This window comes from Zonotrichia albicollis, chromosome 25, assembly GCF_047830755.1.
Source record: "Zonotrichia albicollis isolate bZonAlb1 chromosome 25, bZonAlb1.hap1, whole genome shotgun sequence".
In the NCBI taxonomy this organism is placed as follows: Eukaryota; Metazoa; Chordata; class Aves; order Passeriformes; family Passerellidae; genus Zonotrichia; species Zonotrichia albicollis.
The window spans coordinates 8,027,660-8,047,989 of record NC_133843.1 but is presented as its reverse complement, the minus strand read 5'-3'; the positions used below and the strand labels follow the sequence as shown (position 1 = coordinate 8,047,989).

General features: G+C 48.5%; 1 long non-coding RNA gene across 1 annotated transcript in view; it reads left to right on the top strand.

Annotated features, from left to right (window-relative positions):
- The first annotated feature begins 15,791 nt into the window (after positions 1 to 15,791).
- Positions 15,792 to 20,330, top strand: part of LOC113460121 (uncharacterized) — a 30,862-nt gene continuing 26,323 nt past the window's right edge. The window contains exon 1 of the long non-coding RNA XR_012583736.1: positions 15,792 to 19,976. This is a non-coding gene — a long non-coding RNA (uncharacterized LOC113460121). The remainder of the gene's footprint in view (positions 19,977 to 20,330) is intronic.

The following is a 20,330-nucleotide window of genomic DNA, read 5'->3' as shown; positions in this document are numbered from 1 at the left end:
TAATCATGTTTTTCTCCACCTTTCAACTCTGTCTTACTCCCTTAGAATGAGTGTCCCATCTTCTCCCCAGGGAGGAAAAATCTGCTCTTGTCTTTTTCAAGTGATATGAGGGCAAAGAAGCACATATCCCCTCCACCACTAATTATCTCTGGAGATAATTAAAGCTGGAACAGAAGGAGGGAGCTTTCAAGATCTGTTGCCTTTGGTGTGGACGCGGTGATCCAAAGAGATCTAGGTGCAGTGGGACATGCTGTCTGCACCAGCTGAAGTGGGTGCTAGAGCCTTCAGCAGGCTGGGGCGAGGTGGGGCTCCCTTGAGTATGGAAGGGCATTTTAGATACTTGAGAGCTGGTACAGGATCCTGCAAGGAGCAGGAAAGTGACCCCAGCAGCCAACATCACCCCAATGTGTCTCCTCTCTGAGCTTGTAGGGGTGCTGCAGGGTAATGAAGGGGAGCTCTGTCCATGAAACCTCTGAGCACCCCTGTGACGGTGGTCACAAGGGTTTTCAGGATGAGAGAGAGACAGAAATGTTGATTCCATGATCAGAAGGCTTGATTTATTATTTTATGATATATATATATTACATTATAACTATACTAAAAGAAATAGAAGGAAAGTTCTCAGAAGGCTAGCTAAGCTAAGAATAGAAAAGAATGATAACAAAGGTCTGTGTCTCAGCAGAGAGCGAGAGCAGCTCTGCCGTGAGTGGTCAGTAAATCCAAACAACCACCCGAGACCAATCACGGATCCACCTGTTGCATTCCACAGCAGCAGATAACCATTGTTTACACTTTGTTGCTGAAACTTCTCAGCTCCAGCAGGAAAAATCCTAAGAAAGGATTTTAATGAAAAGATGTCTGTGACACACCCCCAGCATGGAGGGCACTGTGCATGTGTCTGGTGGGGCTGGCTGAAGAAGACAGCCATCGTCACTGTGACTCTCTTTTCTTGGCTTCCTGCATCCCAAGACTCTAGTATTTGTACATCAGGGCATTAATTCAAATCCAAACATTTCTGCTCTTCCCAGATTTCTGCAGCCCATTCAGCACCTTCCACCACTCTTGCACCACATGTATGTTCATCAGCTTTCACCCTTTTCCTCACCACACAGCTGAAGGGGATCTGGACACCAAGCTCTCAGAGGGCCTTTATGAACTTCCTACTTCTTAACCTCTCTGAGTCATTCTGTGCCTGCCTGACATGGCCAGAGTGTCACCTTATTTCAGAGCTGTGCTGGGAGCACCCATGCCTGGGCAGGGGTCCTGCTCCTCACCAGAAGATTCAGACACTACTGCCCTTGGTTTTTTTAGGAGGGGCTCCTTCTAATTTTCACTTTTTATTTTGAAACTGTTCACAGCTGTTCCCATAATTTAAAACATTTCTAGACCTGTGCTTAAAATACCTGCAGGGACTCCCAGGAGCAGCCAGTGCAGTGCAGAAGAGGTTCAGGTTTGCAAGCCCTTAACTTACCATGGGACTATTTGTCCCTTTAAGTTCAGTGCTGGAATGATTCAAGGTGTTTAAGCAAGGCCAAGGCCAGGGCATGGGAATGCTGGTCTTTGCCAGGCTTTGCCTTTAATTACCTTCTTGCCTGCGCTCCCCTACCCCCGCAAAGTAGAGAGATGGGAGCTGTGCAGACGGCCAAGGAGAAAGGTGAAGGGGAGGAACTGAACTCCAGTCCTGGGAAAAGCAGGACCAAGGGTTGAGGGCTTTGCAAACACTTAGTGCATGATAAGATGTGGTACTGATGCACAGAAATAGTCCCTAGTTATCCTCATCGGCAAACCCAGCAGAGAAGAGCTGGAAGAGGGGTTTGCAGGGCCTGGAGAGGACCAGGCATTGCTTTGCTAAAGTGCTGAGCTCCTACTGGTGGCACTTTACTCTCACAGGCCACTGTCTCCCTGGGCTGAGGTCATTAAAGATGTCAAAGAGCTGTTTTTAACAGGATGGTGTGTTTGGTTTGATGCCTGGCTCTGCTCCAAAGGGAATAAAATCACAAGCTCCCTGTGGGATACATGTGCAGCTGCAGTGTCCAGGACTGGGGGCTGGGGGTATGACAGTGCTGTCAGAGGTGTTTTGGAGGGACAGAACAGTCCCTGAATTTTTGCAGCCCCCCTGGGGTTGCCATAGACGCAAGGTCATGCTGCAAGGTGGAAGGTGGCTGGAGCCAGGTTTAAAGCAGCTTTGGCTGCAGCTCAGAGGGTCTGGAACCTTGGGAGTGCTGGGAAGCACTAAAATGCAGCAAAGGGGCTCTGGGGAGGCTGAGGGAGATGGGAGGGTACTGGGTGGGCTCTGGAGAAGGCTGGTCTGCAGAGCCCGGGGGGGTGGTGGAGAGCAGAGGGGAAGGCGGATGAGAGAGGTCGATGGGAGGGGGAGCCCAATGGGAGGGCATCAGAATGCTGGTGGTGATCCTTGGTGGCAAAAGCTGCTCAAGTTTTTGACCATGGACCCTGTGGTGTGACCTGTCTGTGCTGGCAGTTTTGTAGGATGGACTTGGTGTGCTAAACAGAAACTGTTGATGAGGAGACAGAAACCAGCTGGGGAGGGAAGAAGGATGCAGAGGAAAAGCAGCTGGGGCCCTGGCAGGATGGGGCAGCCCTAGGTGGCTGGCATGTGGAGGGGACAGGGACAGGCTGGGGGGGAGTGGGGTGGGGAAATGTTGCCCTGCACCTGCAATAACAACATCTGGGCACAGGGCCTGACAGCAGGATGGAGGCTGAGCTGGAGTTACAGCCCCCACGGGAGCCCCTGGTGGCTTGGTGCCCGAGAAACGCCTCTGAGTCAGCCCCCTCTGCACCCAGGAGCTGGGCCACCAGCCCCACAGCTGCCTGGCTGGGAGCTCGTGTCCCCTGCTCGGCTGTCTCTGGGCACCCACTCTGTTGCACTGTCCCCAGGATCCCCTCTCTCTTGAGGAACCTGCTTCCAGAATTCTTCTGTTTCCCCCTGTGCTTCAGGGACCTGATGACCCTGGACACCTTTATGCCCTATGTATCCCCTCACAAGTCTTCTCTGTCACATGTAATGAACCCTGTCCACAGCTTTTTCCTGCCTGCCCGAAACTTTTCTCTGCTAGCATCCCCCAGCATGAGTGTTGCTCCCCGGTCCAGCCTCCTTGCAGGGGTTAATCCCTCCTGCTGCCCTCCCTGCCCCAAATCCTGACCCTATTTGCTCCTACTCTAGCTCAGCAGACATTGCTCTGCCATTGCCATGTTGAAACCAAGGTATTCCATACCTTTCTCCCAATGACTCCCTCTCCTCCATTTCCCTCTGTGTTCCCTGGTTTATCCACCACCAAATGTGATCTTCTGAGAGTGTGTGGGTTCATGTTGGTTCAGAAATTTCCCCAAAATAGAATGTTCCAGGCAAACCCTAGGGACTGTTTACTAGGTATCATCTGCATCAATTCCCAAAGTGTTTACAGTCACACACCCCAACAGTCTGGCTATTGCTTCTCTTGCAACTAACTGCAGGTGATGCAAAGAGGAGGAAGTTAATGGGATTTAGGAGTTAGATCTCACCAATGGGACCTGGGAGCCTAGTCCAGAATATTTACTTAAAGAAAGAATGGTCACAAAGTGTACATTGTCCCAAGCTGCAGGGGCTCCTCAGGTCATAAAACCAAGAAGGTCCAAGTCAGGAACCACCTATGCTGCCTGGAAGTGGGGAGATGGAGCACAGCAAAGCTTTTGCTTGCCCCTGGATAAGGACAAGCAAGAGAAGCAGGTGAATGTGAGAACTGATTTTTTGCAGCAAATCAGTGTTAAAAATGAGATGTATCCTTCCCTCCTTATGGCAGCTTGTCTTTGTCATAGGACATGCTGGAGATATGGTGAAGCTGGGGAGGGTCAATCTGCTCAGGTCAGGAGTACCTCAGATATGGAGTTAACAGGGGGTGTTAGTGGACACTAACACCCACTCCCAGCATCCCTTCTTTCCTTTGCTTCCTCTCTTTGTCTTTGGGCTCCTGCTCTGTGGCTTGAGGCTATGTCACAGCCCCTTGAATGCTGACATGCAGACTGGGCTTGCTGCTACTTCTGCTCCTGACTCAGCCTCATAGGCAGGAGACCTCACTCAGAAAGGCTGAACATAGTTTGTCTGCCCAGTAACCTGGCAACTGCACTAATGCATGTGTGCGCATAAAACACCCGCCTGAACCAGAGCCAGCACCCACTGCGGGCCGTATCCCCTTACACCAGAGACACGCTGCACTCTGCACTGCTGCTTCACCATGGGCCATGCTGAAGGGCAAAACCTGCCCCATATTTCTGTCTTATTCCAGACATGTCTTCTCCTCATCCATCTCTATACGGCACCCTGTGTTGCACCCGTAGCATACTCAGAGGTGAAGGAGGCTCTGAATATGAAGGGGAAGGGGCTCAGCCTGGCCTTGTTACTACTGAGAGGCACAATCACTATCAGGAATGCCCCAAATTCACCCACCTGAAAAATGCATCTGGGTGTTAAAATCACAGGGCTGGTTCACCCACACCTGCCTGGCCATCAGAAGAGGAGGCTACCCCATGCCAGAGAGCAGGTCTTGAAGTGCTGTGGGGTACATGCTCCTGTAAGATGTGTTCCTAATGACCAGGTCTGTGTGCTCAGGGCTCAGGTCTGCTGTGCTCAAAGCCTCCTAACCTTGTGTTCAACTTCTCAGATTTATAGAAAAATGTTCCAGCAGTAGACAGTGAATATAGAGGATTCTAAGGCTGATTTGACTTTTCTGTAAGAGTATAAATATGGCATGTCAGATAAAATCTGCAGTGCTGGAGAGAATGTTCATGCTCCCCACCCAGCACCTCTGTGAGCTGGACGGCATTTGCATGAAGGCTTGGGGGCTGCGCTGGGGCAAGTCCCTTGAGGAGGAGACAGGAGGAGTCATTCTGCTGTTTGAATTTGTGTTTTGCTGCTCCGGAGGTTTCCTAAGACTGGAGGGCACAGGGAGGGAGGTGAAAAGAGAGAGGTGGTTGATTTATAGCTTACCATCTTCTCTGATCTTGATCGCCCTTTTACTTGGGAGTCTCTCTTATCCAGTCATGGAGATGGGAGGAGGGGATCTGTTTCAGAGATTGCTGAACTCTGGGTGTTTGCTGTTTCCTGGAGATCTTTTGATGTTCCCTTTGCTTTAAAACATTTTCAATGTTAAGTTTTTCAGCCTCCTGCTGCACCTCGACTCTCGACATTGGGGCACGATCCATCACAACTTACCCAAACAATCTCCAGCAAGTTGAGACCTCCCCATCTCTGGGGCAGAGAGGCAATCTGTCCCTGCAGGACTCAGCACAGCTTCTGAGGCAACTCAGGCCAGGACCAGGGGCTGCTGTGGGCTGTGCATAGCTTGTTCCCTTCCAGGGTGATGAGGGATGGCAGGTGCCAGGGCAACGTGAGGGAAGGCTGCACTGCAAACAAACGGGGCGGATCGAGGCCTGGCACAAGCTCTGACTGAATGGAGCCCAGCACAATGGCATCACACAGGATGGAAACCACCTCTCTGGTAACAGGCTTGTGCCATTAAGTGAGTCCTATAACTAATGTTAAATGTTTGATTTAGGGCTCACTAGAGGAAGAAGCACAGAAAAAAACACTTTCAGACAGTGAAAGGTCTCCAGCTCTGATGATGCCTCTTGTCCAGCATGTGCATCTTGTCAACCCTGGTAATGGGCATCAGGTCTATTATTAAAAGCCCATCAAACAGTCCTTTTCCATAAATCTTTTCACAGCACTCTCAGTTAATAAAATTGATTTTGTTTAACTGGTGCTGTTCTCCAGAAGAGACAAGCCAAAGAACAACATTGCCTGTAAAACAATCTGTTTTGTTCTGTGAAAGTAATTAGTTTTTCTTGGACCTAATGTGCTTGGGGGTTAATTATTCCAAAACTGCCCATAAACTCCGAAGATGTGGGGATATTTTTGTGGAGGTGCTGAAGGTGCCAGTTCTTGCACCAAGGCTCTTTATGACTCTTGATAATGTTCATTATTTTCCTTAAATTATCAGCTTAGTGGCATTGTGTGCTTGCATGAAACTTTTCTTTCATAGTCTGTCCCCAAAAAGCTTCTCTCCTTTGTGGTTCAAACCTACAGCCTGAGAGCACCAGAGACTACAGGCAAATAAGATTTGCTTCTGCATTACTGATTTAATCATGATTTTCAAGCTAAAGTCAATTTTGCAGAGGGATGAGTTGTGACTTATCATGGCTGAGGCTGTCAGTGACAGCTTGTCCTTACAGCAGTCCCAAACAGTTTTTTTGGGATGAAAGAGGCCACAGAAGAAGATGGTCCCAGGCTTTGTTAGTAGCAATAATCTTTCCAAGGGGATGGTCTGTAAAGGTGAGATCGTGTTATAGATGCTGATGCTTCAGCTTAAGAGGAGCTTTTGGGTGGAAAAAAGTGAAAACTCCTGAACTTTCACCGCATGTTTGTCTAGAAAAAAAACATTCAACCAAAATAGCTAATAAACTCTTTTTCTCTTTTTTTCTTTTCTTTTTTTTTTTTTTTTAAGAAATGGCTATACATGGCCATTTTACTTGTAACCCAGCCAAGAATAATTTGTGGCAGGAAAGTTTGAGCATTTGTAAAAATAAAATAAAAATTAAAAAAAAAAATTGAAAGTATGTCAGTGTTCTAGTGTGAAGCCAAACAGAGAGGTGGATATTCAGAGGGCAGAATAGCCCGGATAACACAACACACTGCATTTCTGGCCATGTGTTGAAATTAAGATTTTTTTTTTTCCACATTTGTTTTATTAATCACACTACAGAACTCAGAGCAGCACTTGCTGATTTTTGACTTGTTAACATTTTTCTGTCCCATTGCCATTTGTTCTCCATTTGAGCTCTACACCTGCTTCTCATGTGATAAATTGGAACTTCATGCAGAGTAGAAAACCACCTCTTAGCCTGTCCCAGCTCATTTACCTTTTGCCTTCCTTTTGAAGGGTGGCTTTTGACCCCAGGGCTGTGCTGACTGAGGGGGGCTTCAGCTGCAGTCCTGGTTTACGTGGGATGGGCTTTCTTCATGGAAACACTTTCCATGGACATCAGGGGTTCTGCCACGAGCAGATGCAAACAGTGGAGTGTCTCACCAGGGTGATTTGGAAAGGGAATCAACGTCCCACTACACTTTTCCCAGCTCACCACAAAAGACAGATTTTTGCAACAAAAGGCTAGGCCAAAGTTTTGTGGTGTCAAGTAGGGAACAGTGCAGGAGAGAGTTGCAGTGCCTGTGGGATAACCCAGGAAACGTGGCAAGGAGAACAGGTGGTGGCCGGGGATGATAAACAGAAGTGTCTCTGCACAGAGCAATTTGCCACAGGATGTTGCTGAAGCTGAAGAGAGAAGCGAGATTCCAGCCTTGTGTTGGACATTTGCATGGCTAACAAGAATATCCAGAATTATAATAGTTAATACTGACACCCTGTTTGGAAGAGATATCAGATCCGTGGCCCCAGGGCAAATGCCGACTGTAACAGATTAAGGAGAGGCCTCCAGTAGGGGATGGATTTGGGGGGGATTGGATTAGCTGACACCTGCCTGATGTGGGGACTTGCACCTTTTCTGAGTGCTGGACATTAACCCCTCCAGTGGGCAGCCCATCTCCCACCTAAGACTGCTGATTCATCAGGACGGAAATATTTCCCGGAGATCCATCACTGTGGATGAAATCCTGATGGAAAACTGCCCAGTTTCCTGCCAGCATACCCTTGGCAGCGTGCCTGACCAGCTGGTAGCAAGAGGAGAACATGGGAGCCTGGCTCCTGAGTTAAACTCTCCCAACTCCTGTGCAGACGCTGAGCGAGGGGCGGCGGGCTCGCTCCCAGCTGGGGCACCATGGTGTTGTGGCGTCTTCCACCCTCCCAGCCCGAGTCTACCAGCTGGGGGAAAGGGGGAGAAGGGGGAGAGAGGGCCAGACTGCTCTGCCTTTTGTACAGATTGCTTCTGGGCTCTCATCTCAAACTGACCTACAAATAAATTTCAAGACACTAAAAGGCAGCGGTAGTCTTTGTGTTCCTCTTCTGTGCTGTCTGACCCTGCTCATCCACCCCTCCATTCATACCTCAGGCCTTCACCCCTCTCCCATCTTTTTCTGATCTTTGCACATTTCCTGGGTGACCAAATGTCTTCCAGGGCTGCAGAAGATCCCAGCGGGTTCCTTGCTGGCAGAGCTGGTATGTGTCCAGATTTGCTACTGTACAGAGGAAGCTGAGACTGGTCTCTCAGAATCTGGCAGCCTCAAATCCAGGACCCTGTCTTCTATAGCAGCACTGGCATAACAGCTTGGGGACACCCTGTCCCAGTGCTCCATTGTGTTCTTCTTCTCGGGGTGTGGATAAGCAGGACATGAACATGAGGATTCCATAGATGCAATGGTGTAAGTCCACTCCAGGCCTGACTCCTCACTCAATGTCTGCCTCTGCTGTTAACGGTTGTATGGAAATGGCATTTTTTTCTTGCTTCAAACATGTACTTGCCTAGTTGTTAAAATAACCCTGAAACAGAAAATTCTGCCAGTTTCCTCCCTGGAAAGGTCGCCTGTGCTCTGGCCATAACAAAACTCCCAACAGCCCACGCCATCCCTCAGATAAGCTGTCTTTCAGAGGAGAGCTTCAACAGCAACTGAAAACACTGGGCGTATTAAATTTCTGGGCATGGGAGCCGTGGTGGGATGTGCCACTCCTGGAAGAGTACACAGTGCCATCTAGCCGTGCTGGTCCGAAGTACAGAGCTCACCGGGCAGCCTCCCTGCCCCAAACCCCACCTCCAAAAGCCTGGTCACCCTTTTTCAATCACCTCTGGAGCAGCTACTGGCTAACTAACATCGCCAGCATCAGGGGCAGGCAAGTGCTGATTTCAGACCTTTGGTTTTAGCTCATGGTGAGGCTTGTATCCGAGCAATGCAACTTGGCTGAAACAGTGACATTTTAGTGAAAACTAGGGCTTGAATTAGTTGGTCCCATATTTTCACAGTTACCCCCAGGGTGGTGGGTTTGTCTCCCTTCTATTTGATGCTGGTGTGTTGGGTTTCCAGTCCCCCTCCTCTACTGTTCCCTCTCCTGCACAAATAATTCTTCTGGTCAAGGCCATTTTTTCCCTTCTCCACCTGGTAGATCTTTGTGCCAGCACTGGCATCCAAATCTGGAGAAAGATCAGAGATGTTAGGTCAGCTGGAGAGCTTGGGGTGGCTTTAGACTCCATCTAGCAACATGCTGAGCTCCTCTATTCCAGCACAGCCATGCTCATAAACATCTGCATCAGGTGTCAGAGGCTGTGCCCTCCACTTGGCTTCAGTCAAAGTCCCCTTTCATGCTGTGGCATTTCACTTGTGAGGAAACTGTGTCTTGCTGGTGCTGAGTGTTGGTCCTTGGCGCCCATGACGAGCAAGGCCTGTCTTTTGGAAATTTCACTGCTGGAGTTAACAAGGCTTTGACTGTGCTGTACTCCATCCATTTCTTCTTTCTTGCCCTCTACCATTTTTCCTTCCTTCTTCAGAGGATGGGATGGAGAGAGACATCTGGAATGGAGGGACATTTAAGACCTTATCTGGCTGGATTAGAATTTCACTAGGACTTCAGTCCTCTGTCAGGCACTGGTACAGCCATAGCTGCCATGATTCCAGCTGCTGTCACCATCCAGGAACATCCACAGGACATCTTGCCTTTCTGAAGTCCCCTCCGCCTCCCGCCCTTGGCTACCTCACCTGCCGATGTGGCTCTTCCCAAACCCCAGTGCAGATAGGATGGTCCTATATACAACACACCATGTTGTGTCACCTACATTAATTTCACTCCCACCTCCCATTGCTTTTTCTTATTCTGGTCCATTTCTTTCAGCTTCTTGTCCATCCTACTGTTCCATTGCTGGACTGTGTGGAGCAAGTAGAGTGTTTGCATAAATCTGAGATGTGTTCTTCTAGAGCATGTCTATTACCCTTAGGGGTATAGTGCCAGTGGTTGAAAATGCTCCAAGATGCCCTTCACTAGCTAAAATCCCATGTCCATGAACTGTACAAGAAGAAGGGTGAGGACAGAGTCTTAGAAAGACTGGATCCTTGGGTGTCCTCTAGTTATGTGTGAACACAAGTTTTTATGATGCTGATAACTTGGCAGAATTCATGGTAGCATTGAGATGCAGGCACTCACATGCACACAGACAAATTCTTTAAGGAAAGACCAAGCACTGTTTCTCCTTGGCCCAGTCCTTCTGGCCTCGATTTCCCTTCAGACAATCTAGCCCCAACTGGGGGTGGAATGCATTGGACCATCTGCAGGCACCAGGTGTCTGTGGGAGAGACAATTGTGTAGACACCTTCTACAGTGTCACTTAATGGCAAGAAACTGTTCTACCTGAACTGCTTGCCACAGGATGATGTGACTTTTTCCCTAGGAGCCCCCCTTTCCCTCTAGTGGCTATAAAGGCAGACTGAGCCAGGCTGAGGTGGAAAATTGCCCAGTGGTTAAAGTCTGGTGAAATCCAAGTGACTGAAAAGAGTGTTTTATAAGAGGAAACACTGCCTTAACACCAGTGCTTGCTGTGAGACCCACCTGTGACGGTGCAGGAATGGGGAGGCAGAGCCAGGTCTCAGTTACATCCTGCCTCCAGGGCATTTCTGTGCCAAGCTGAGTGTCCAGCTGCACTTTTACAGTCATCTCCCAAATGCTCTGGTAGTGACAATGGCATTTTGGAGAATGGAAAGCAAGATGTGTCCTGGGCCACAATGAGATGTCCTTAGGGGACATCTGAGGGATCCTATCCCCCAAGAATGCCTGGGTGAGTGCAGAATTCTACTGGACAGCTGCATCCCATAGCTTAGTGTGGGAAAATGGGAAAAAGTTACCAGAATAGGAAAAAAATAGGAGAAAATGAGAAGAATGGGAGAAAATTAGCTTTGTCCAGAGACAGTTTGCATTAACATTAAGGAGAAATCTCAACAACAGTAGTTATGACAAAACAGGAAAGTTTTCATCCAAAGATAAAATTTTCTTTTGGCTGTGAAAAGTGTTAAAACCCAGGAATGAAGCCAGGACTGCCTTTCTGGCTCTATTAGATATAATGTTGCCAGCCTGCATGACAGAACTGCAAGTGTCTCTAAAAGTAGTATTTTTCTTAAAGCTTTGCCTGCTGCAGCCAAATAAAAAGCACCTAGTAAAGAATTATTATTATTATTAAGCCAGTCTCGTGATTTCTGTAGCCTGATGTTTTAAAGATTGTTCAATTGTTTATCCTCTTTGGCAATCCCGTAGGTGCCAGAATACAGCTGGAACCTCACGCAAACCTCCAAGCATGAGAACACGCATTTCTTGTGTCTTGTCTTGAGTATTGGGTGTGCTGAGGTGCTGCCAATGAACATTATTTCAGCCAGGAGTTGTTTCCACAATAACCTGAGATACTGGAGTTTTGTGAATACCTACAACACTGAGCTTTTATTTGAAAATAAAAATCATTTTCTAATCCTCCCAGTTGCAGAGGAAAAGGGTTGAAAGACTTTTTTGAAAGCAGTTTAAGTACCCCAAAAGCAGAAGGCCTACCAACCAGATTAGCACAGGTAATATTTAAACAAGATTGCAAGTATTTTGAAGTCTAATCATACTCTGTGACTAACTTGGCAATGGCTGGGGCGAAGGTGATGTGAGCAAAGGAAAGGCCATCATTTTCTCTCCAGCTTAACTCTGCCTCTGCATCTTGTATATTAAAAAAAACCACCTTTGGGGCACATTTCTAAAGGGTTTTCCAGGACTGAGGGTCAAGTGTGTTCTTGGAAAGGGCAGGGAAATTTTAATTTGGGTACACAGTGAAATGCACAAGGTAAAAGGTGTAGATGGAGAGGTTACCTGATGTAATGCAAACTCTAAAGGAACAAAGGGGACCAAGCATTTGCCAAGACCTGGGGGAAGGTCTGGAGCACAAATCTGGTGAGGAGCAACTGGGGAAGGTGGGGAGGCTCAGCGGGTCCTTCTCCCTCTTCACAACTTCCTAGCAGGAGAGTATAGCCAGGAGGTGGGAATCAGGTTCTTCTCCCTGGGAACAAGCAGAACAAGAGGAAATGGCCTCAAGTTGTACCAGGGAAGGTTTAGATTGGATATTAAAAAAAAAATAAATTCTTCACTGAAAGGTGGTCAGGCACTGGCACAGGCTGCCCAGGGCTGTGGTGGAATCACCATCCCTGGAAGTGTTGAAAAAATGGGAGTTGTGATGCTTGGAGACATGGTTTAAAGGTGGGCATGGGTGATGGTGCTGGATTAATGGTTGGACTCAATGATCTTTGAGACCTTTCCCAGCCTTAACAATTCCATGACACAAAGCAGGTCCTCTGGCTTCTCTGAGGTTCCGCACTCATGTCCTGCCCCTCCTCTATGTCCTCTCGGCCTGACACCAGGGCAGGGAGGTTTTCTGGCTATGAAGAACAGTGCAGGTTATAATAGGTGTTTGGAAACACTTTTGGAGTGGTTTACTGGAACCCCAGCACTGCTTCTGGGAGGCTTAAGGCTCCAGTTGGAGCTGCAGACATTGGGGTCAAGAGGAGGTGAGGTTAAAAATACAGGATCCAAGCGCACAGCACAGACAGGCTCCGTCTGACACCCAGACACTTGACCTTGCCAGATCCATGGTGGGTACACTCGATGGCCACTGCTGCTGCTGGTGCCATGCTGTGAGCTGACAGCTCAGTGTGGCCCCAAGGAGATCTCTTAACACTCCCAGACCAGGCACTCACATCCATTGCCCCACCAACACCCCCACGGACACTTTTACATGAAGCCCGGTGGAAACTCAGTGAGGAGGAGAGGGAGGTGAAGGACTCAGCAGGAAGAACAGCAGTTCTGGGAGCTGCCATGTGGACAGCACAGGAAGGGCTTTGATGCTGAGGTGGTGAGGAGCTGAAGTAGGACATCCAGGACAGACAAACATTGGGGAGAAGCTGGCATAGCACCCTCCTGGGTACTTTGGATTGGAAAGACTGTGAGAAGAGTGGATGAGGACTGAGTTCAATGTCCCAATCTTATGCCTGTCTCCTCCCTTTTTAGGTCATGATCCTTGACATTTAGTATTTACTCAGGGCTAAGCCTCTGAAGAAGGGCTTAAGCCATTGGCAACTATTTCCAACAGCAGGTCAAGAACTTGTAAAAATGCATATGACAAGAGGGACCCTCAGAGAAGGTGGGACTTGGTGTGCAACCCTCTGCCTGCCCATATTCCAGTTTGGAGAGGATTGGAATAGGGAGCTATAAACACCAAGTTCCAGGTCCTTCAGGAGACAAATGCACATTTATTTAAGTACTTAGGCAAGGACAAAGAGAAAAAACCCCATGGAAGACCATGCACATCTCCATGGCACCTCTGACTCTTGCATCAATTGTAGAGCCCTCCAATGGTTTCCAAAGCCAGATTTTCATTCCCTGACTGACAGCAGTGCTGGTTTAACTGAAAATACTCTTCAGCTACCCAGTGTACACAGGCATGCAGCCTGGGAAAGTGCAGCTAAGACAGTGAATGTCTGTCAGAGGCCAGAAGAGCTTTAACTACAGGCTTCCCTAACTGTTGCCTCTGGATTTTGCTTCTCCTTGCAAAATCAGGACATGAAAATCCATAAGTGTCTCCTGGCAGGATGATTGCTGTGAAGTGTCTTGGGGCTGCTGTGAAGGGCAAAAATCAATGTGACTGAGAGGCTGCAGGACCTTGCCCTGCAAATAATGCTGCTGGGAGCAGGAGGCGAAGGTTCAGGCTGAGGCACTGGTGGGTCCTGGAGTGATGCAGTTCAGTTTGGGAATGAGGAATGCAGAGGTTGGTAGTGGCAAAGATCAATGAATACATTGTCAAACAGGAGCTGATCCATAAAACAAACTGCTGCTACTCAGCAGACAGGTTGTGCTGGGACCTCCTGAAGAGACAGTGAAGAATGGAGCCAGATATCTGACTGGTCTGCCTTATGAATGACAAGTGCCTCGACCCTCTTGCTTTGGCCAAAGGGTGTGGGTGGATCAGAGAACCCTCTGATGGCCATGGTGGAGCTGCATTGGTTTGTACTGGTTAGGATCCAGATTTCCCAGCAGGAGTAAATAGAGAAGCTGGTTTCTACTCTAGCTGTCTAGGAAAAAATTGTGGAAAACTGTTTTAAATTGACTCAGATCAATAAAATAAACAAAACAGAAGAATGAAGAAGAGGGGTGGGACATGCGAGAGAAGACCTTCCACAGGCTCTTGTATGAGCCCCGCCACGTGGGAATGAGTACTTGCAGGAGAAGAGTGCCCAATGGCTGAGGAATCCATCAAAGACTGCTGTAGTTCAGCTGCGATGAAGTTTTGCATAAGTGCATGAAGGAGTTTGAAGGAGGCCCCTGTAGTGCCAGAGGCTTGCAGACTTTCTGAACTGACGGTACCATGTTCAGTCCTGCAGGGTACAGAGGAAAGGGTTAATGCCTCCCAGGACTCAGTTGTGTTGGGAATGAAACAGAAAATCTGAAAGCAGGTCAGTACCTCAGCTGCTTCTGAATTCTCATTAATTTGCATTCCCTTCTCATTTATTAATGGTCTGACTCACACTATATTTGCTTTCCCTTTGCTGCAATTTGCAAAATTCCTTCTTATTCCCAGTAGCCTTCTTGGCAGTGTTATTTTTCTCTGTTTTTCCCTGGCCTTTATCATTTCCTTGCAGGTCTTAGCTGAGTTTGCATATTCTTGTTCAGTTCCCCTGACTATTTCTTTTCAGCCTTTTTTTTAATCTTCAGGCCTCTTAAAGCATCCCTTGGGGCTATCTCAGTCTGTGAGCAGCTGGGATTATCCTGCCACCCATCGTGCCCCTGAAGGGATTTTAATAGCTCCCTTGGCCCTCCATTCCTATTTTTGTTCCAGTTCCATGTGGGGACTCAGATGGTCTTCCAAAGGCTTGGAAGCTTCAAGCTCCAAGGGTTTGGAGAAACCTGGGTTTTTCAGATGGGAACCACAGTCCTGAACAGACAGTGGGTCCTGTGGAGAAGCTGCTGTTCTCCACTGCTGTCTGCTCCCAAATGCTCCATGGGCTGGCTGTGGCCCTGGACAGGCTGGTTTCCTCTCCCGTGCTCTGGCCAACGCTGATCATCTCAAGGGTCAGGTGGTTCACAGCCTCCTCCCGAGGCTGCGAGGGGGCAAGAACCAATCTCTGCTCTCTGATGCCCAGAGACAGGGAATGCTATCAACTTGGGTCAGGGCAGATTTAGGCTGGATGTTAAGAAAAAATTCTTCCCCCAGAGGGTGGTGGAGCACTGAACAGGTTCCCCAGGGAATGGGCAAGGCCTCAAGGTTGCCAGAGCTCCAGGAGTGTTTGGACGCTGCTCCTTTACCTCAGTCCCAGTCTCAGCAGTCACAGAGAGAGCAGGATCTGACTTTGTCAGCCCATTGGGAAGGCTCTGTTTGGCTGTGTGAGCCCACCATGAGGATCTGTGGCAGGATGAAGCTTTGGGGGCTCTACAGATTTGTCTTCCCAGGAGCTGGAGAGGATGGCATGCTTGGTGGATGTTCCCTGTCTGGGGAGGTGAGAGGGGTGTTTCTGTAGGTGCCAGCCTTGCAAGGGCTTCCTGAGTGCTCTCCCTCATACCTCCCCAAATTCACCCACAAGAGGGAGGCAGTGGCTTGTGGTGGCAGCTGCCACTAGTGTAGGGGTCATGGGTGGTCGTGGGGGCCCAGACACAAAGCCTGGGCTGTGTCATGGCCTGTGAGCTGCATGGGAGCCATGTGCACCCTGCACCACACACCTGAATCACTGCAACCCAGGGATGGGATGGGATGGGATGGGATGGGATGGGATGGGATGGGATGGGATGGGATGGGATGGGATGGGATGGGATGGGATGGGATGGGATGGCTGAGGTACATTCATGGCACACCTTGTCCTGCAAGGGAGCAGCCAAGGGATAGCATGGTCTGGCCTTGATGGCATTTATTTGTGTTGATAAGTGGAAAGATGTTGGTGAAAGATATTTTTGACTTGAGTGAGATTTCTGTCCTCTGCTAGCGCTGTGAGAGACATATCATGGTGTTGTGCCTGTTAGCAGCACACTGCTCCTTCCCTGTGACGTGTGGTCCTGTTGCTAGCAGAAGGTAGGAGCTGGTGGGTACTGTCCATGACAACCCTCTTCCCTTTCCCTTTGTCCAGAAAGAGTGTGGAGTCTCTCTCACTGGGGATATTCCAGAACCATCTGAACAAAATCTTCCTCCCATGTGCTCTGGGATGACTCTGCTGAGGCAGGGAGGTGGGACTCCATGATCCCACTGTGGTCTCTTTCAACCTGACCCAACCTGTGATTATCTCTCCCAGCCTTCAGATCTTTCCAAACAATCTGCCTACTCTGGAGCAAAGTGGGCCAAAGGGAAAGGCTGAGAGACTCCTTTGTGTAAGTACCAAGCTCATCCTTACAACTGATGCCGTTCCATGCACATATGGAAGGTAGAAGAGTCCTGCAGGTGCAGAAACTCTGCTCCACAGTCATGGGTCCAAGACAACAGCTCTGTTTCCAAATATTCCTTGGAGCCAGCTCCAGGCAGACAGGCTTCAGTGACAGCTTTGCCCTCATGAAACTTGCCAAGATTGAGGGCCTGTTGGGGTAGTGTGGTTACCTCTGTTCAACCCAGGTGGATCATCCTTTGTTCCAATATCAAAATAACAGGTTCATCACACAAAATTTACTCAAATGCTATCTGTAAAATTTCAAATGTAAGCAAGCCCCTTTGGGAAGTTCAAGAGAAATTCCTAGCAGCCAGGGATTTTTGTCCCAGATCCCGAATCTTTCTATTGCTCAGAAGAACCCAGGCTCTCTGGGCTGGACGCACACAGCTGTGATGCTTTCCTGGCTACCACAGACAGAGCCCAAGCTTGAAGCTGCTGTCAGATGGACCATCCCAGACTGTGCCTCCCAGCAGGCAGTGGGCTCTGGGGTCACCCATGCCAAATAAGCAGCTCATTCTTCCATGCAAAGTGGCCTCACTCTAGCAAGGGCATGGAGACTTCTTGCCATGGAGAACTGTGACTCCAACAAAGGCTTCTTTTCTCTGAACGCCACACAATTGTTGGAGTTAAATAAATCTGTCAAGCACAAAGCAAACTGTGTTAAATAGCGTCCTCTCCCACTCCAGCAGGATAATAGCTAGGCACTTTGGAAAGTTTTTAAAAGCCATTTTTCATTCACTTGTGTTCACTCTTCCCTCCTGTTGCATCCTCATTGCTCTCACTCATTCAGGGGCTTGCACAGGGACCTGAGTTTTTAACAGGAAAAAAAAAGCATAAAGAGAATAAACCCAGTGTTAAAATTCATTCAGAGCTTCTATTATTTGGGACCAAAAAGGGCAGGTCCCTTGCAGGTCACTTTTAAATGTGTCTGTCTAGAGGCAAAGAGATTCAAAGTGCATTTATCATCCTTTTTTGTCGTCTACAGCAACAGGGATTTTTTCCTGCTTTGTGTTGTGGTGATTGGTACAAATAGGACTGGGCTCAGCTGCTGGGTGAGGAAGGAGGGCTCTCCTTGGCCTCACACATCAGAACAGCACATACTGCTATCACAGACTGGTGGGGACATGCAAGGTGGGAGGGCCTGAGATGAGCTGTCCCAAAACTCACCTGGGCTATGGGACACCAAAACCTGGGCAGGGGTGGCAGCAGCCAGCTGGAACTCTTATGCATAGTAATTCACCAAAAACGGGGTTTCAACAGGAACAAAAGGAGCTGTAAGTTCAGGTTTCAGTCATTTGGAAGTATTTGAGAGTGTCAGCATGGTCCTGCTAGATGTTTTCAAGGTAACATGCATCATTTCAGAAGTGCTGGAGTATTTCATTGGACAGCCTTGAAATGAAACTCGTTTCCTATTTTCATAGGGCATTTTTATTTAAAGACTGACCCAAAGCAGGAGAACATGATGCTAAACAAAAACATTGGATGTCTAAGAGGAAAGGGTTTGTTTTGGGTCAAGGGAACAAATTACTCCAGAGAAACCTCTTTTGATGGTTGTGATCCCTGGGCTTGGTCCCTAGCCTCAGGGAGCCTGACCCAAATTTAGGCTGAACTTGGGCAAAAGCAACTGATGCAGATGAGCAGAGTCATGGACAACTTCAGGACTGGACAGCTGGTGAGAAAAGGGAGCCATGAGAGAGAGCATGGATGGGGGAGAGGAAAAGGGAGGGCAGCATGTGGGTGATGGCAGAGGACAAGAAGGAGAAGTGGAAGAGGCAGAGCTTCTGCTTAACTTCCAGTGGTGCAAGGGAGGACATGGTGGGAGGGCAAAAGGCAAACTGAGGCATGGGCTGGAAGGAGAGATGGGTGCTTTAGGGCTCTCTCACTATTACCACTGGGGGTTTGTCTGGAAAGAAGACCCTGTAGCCCATCCAGGGGTGAGGTCTGTGAGGCTGGTTCAGCTTTGCTGGAGTTCAGGATGGGACATCAGTGTTGGACAAACTGTGGAGGGAGCAGCCAGACTGAATGACCCAGTGGCTGTGTCCCTGCTGAGTTGTTGAGACAGGTAAAATCTGTCTGTCCACAGGACAGAGAAGGAGTCATGGAGTGCTATCTTCCTGTAGTTCAACATTTCCAAGTCTTCATACCCCTGTACATTTCAGGACATCGATGTAGGAGGGGATCTCTCTCTGGCTGGTGGCTGTTTAGCCTTCTCTTCTCTCACCCCATTAAATACAATCTGGATTGTGTCTTACTCCCTTACAGCGCTGGTGTCCCTTCCCATGCTGAGCAGCGAGGCCAACGCTGTCATCTATCAGTCAACAGTATTTCCTTAGCCCCAGATCCTGCCTGGTGCTGTTTAGGTCCCCCCATCTCTTTCCAAACAGGTGGCTTTGAATTAATGAGGTCTAGGGATAGTTAGAGTGTTATAAATATCTTTTGAGATGATGAATTTTAATCAGGAGTCCCTAATGAGCACAAGATGAAGTCAGGAATGAGAATGATGGTTCTCCAATGGATCTTCATTAACAATTCAAATGACTAAGGTCTTAATTAAAGGGCTTGTGATTTAGCTGAGGGATTACAGATTGCCCAGGGGGAAAAATCAAAGACTTCAACCCCCTTTATTTTTTTCAGAAGGCAATGAGCTTTTAAATTAAATTTTTTTTTAAGGAAAAAAAATAACAAGGCCTTGTTGTTTTATCTGGCTGCTTCGCTAATTTAAATGATGGTCAGACCTTGAAGTGTGCAACCTTTGCCTGACACCCCCTACCCCCATCCCCTGCAAGTACCCACATTGCTCCTGTCACTGCCTCACCTCCACATCCCACTGAGCACTGACCCTTGGACATAGACAGCATATGGGTATCCATGTTCCTCTTGGGGAATGCTCCAGGGCTCCCTGATCCCAGGGAAATACCTGCAGGAAGACAGTAAGATGAGACCAATCTCCCATCAGCTTCATGACTCTCCCTCTTGCTTAGTTTCTGGGTTGAAATGTGTTTTTCTAGAGAAAAATGCTGCAAATATTCAGATTATGTTAGTGGAAAGTTTCAGGATATAGAAAACCAAAGGGATTTTTACACTTGTAATATGTTTTCACTATCTGTTTCAGGCCCATTGCCTTTGGCACACAAGGCTTCAGGCAGCAGGTTTCCCTCCTAGGGAAGCCTGCAAAAGCTAACCCAGCAGGTGTCCCTTCCTAGGACAGAGCCACTCTCTTGTCTCTGCTCCCATTAAATAGCAGCTACAGCCCCCTTGGAGTGATGAATGTGGTCTTGTTGAGGAGTTGATCCTGTAGAAAGGTCTGGTCCTTCCCTGGAGGTCCAGAGGTGGTTATCAGCTCTTGTCCTCTGGGAATCCAGTGACAGTGCTCCCATGGTGTTCCATGCCTCAGATTACATACAGATAGGAATGTTCTGTTCCTCCCCCAGGGCGTCTCACAGGGGGATGATATAATTCCACGAGTCATTCTAGGAGATATTCATGGACTATTATGGGAGATGGCTCCTCCCAGAGTGGTTGCTGCTTCCCAGGAGGGAATTATCAGGGCTGAATTATCATGGAGAAGGTAAGAACACTGCTCCACCCATTTTAACAGCTCATGCAGATGCTAATAGCACAGGTACTTTTGCTTACACCTTACATTACAACCCAAGACACACCAACACAAGACCTCACCTAGGCAGTGGCTCTCCTGAGTTTGGGTTACTGGGTGTTAGGGTGACACCTGAAAGCAGGTGATGCCAATCCCCCAGAGTGACCCCTGCTAATGCCAGGGCCTGCCTGTGGCTGCTGTCTCTGTCACGTTCTGGGGACACAGGCAGGGAGGGGATGCTCAGAGGTGGTTTCTTGAGAGAGCCCCCCAGGGCAGAGGAGAGGTTTCAGACCATGGAGCAAAGATGAGTGCTCAGACCTCCTGATT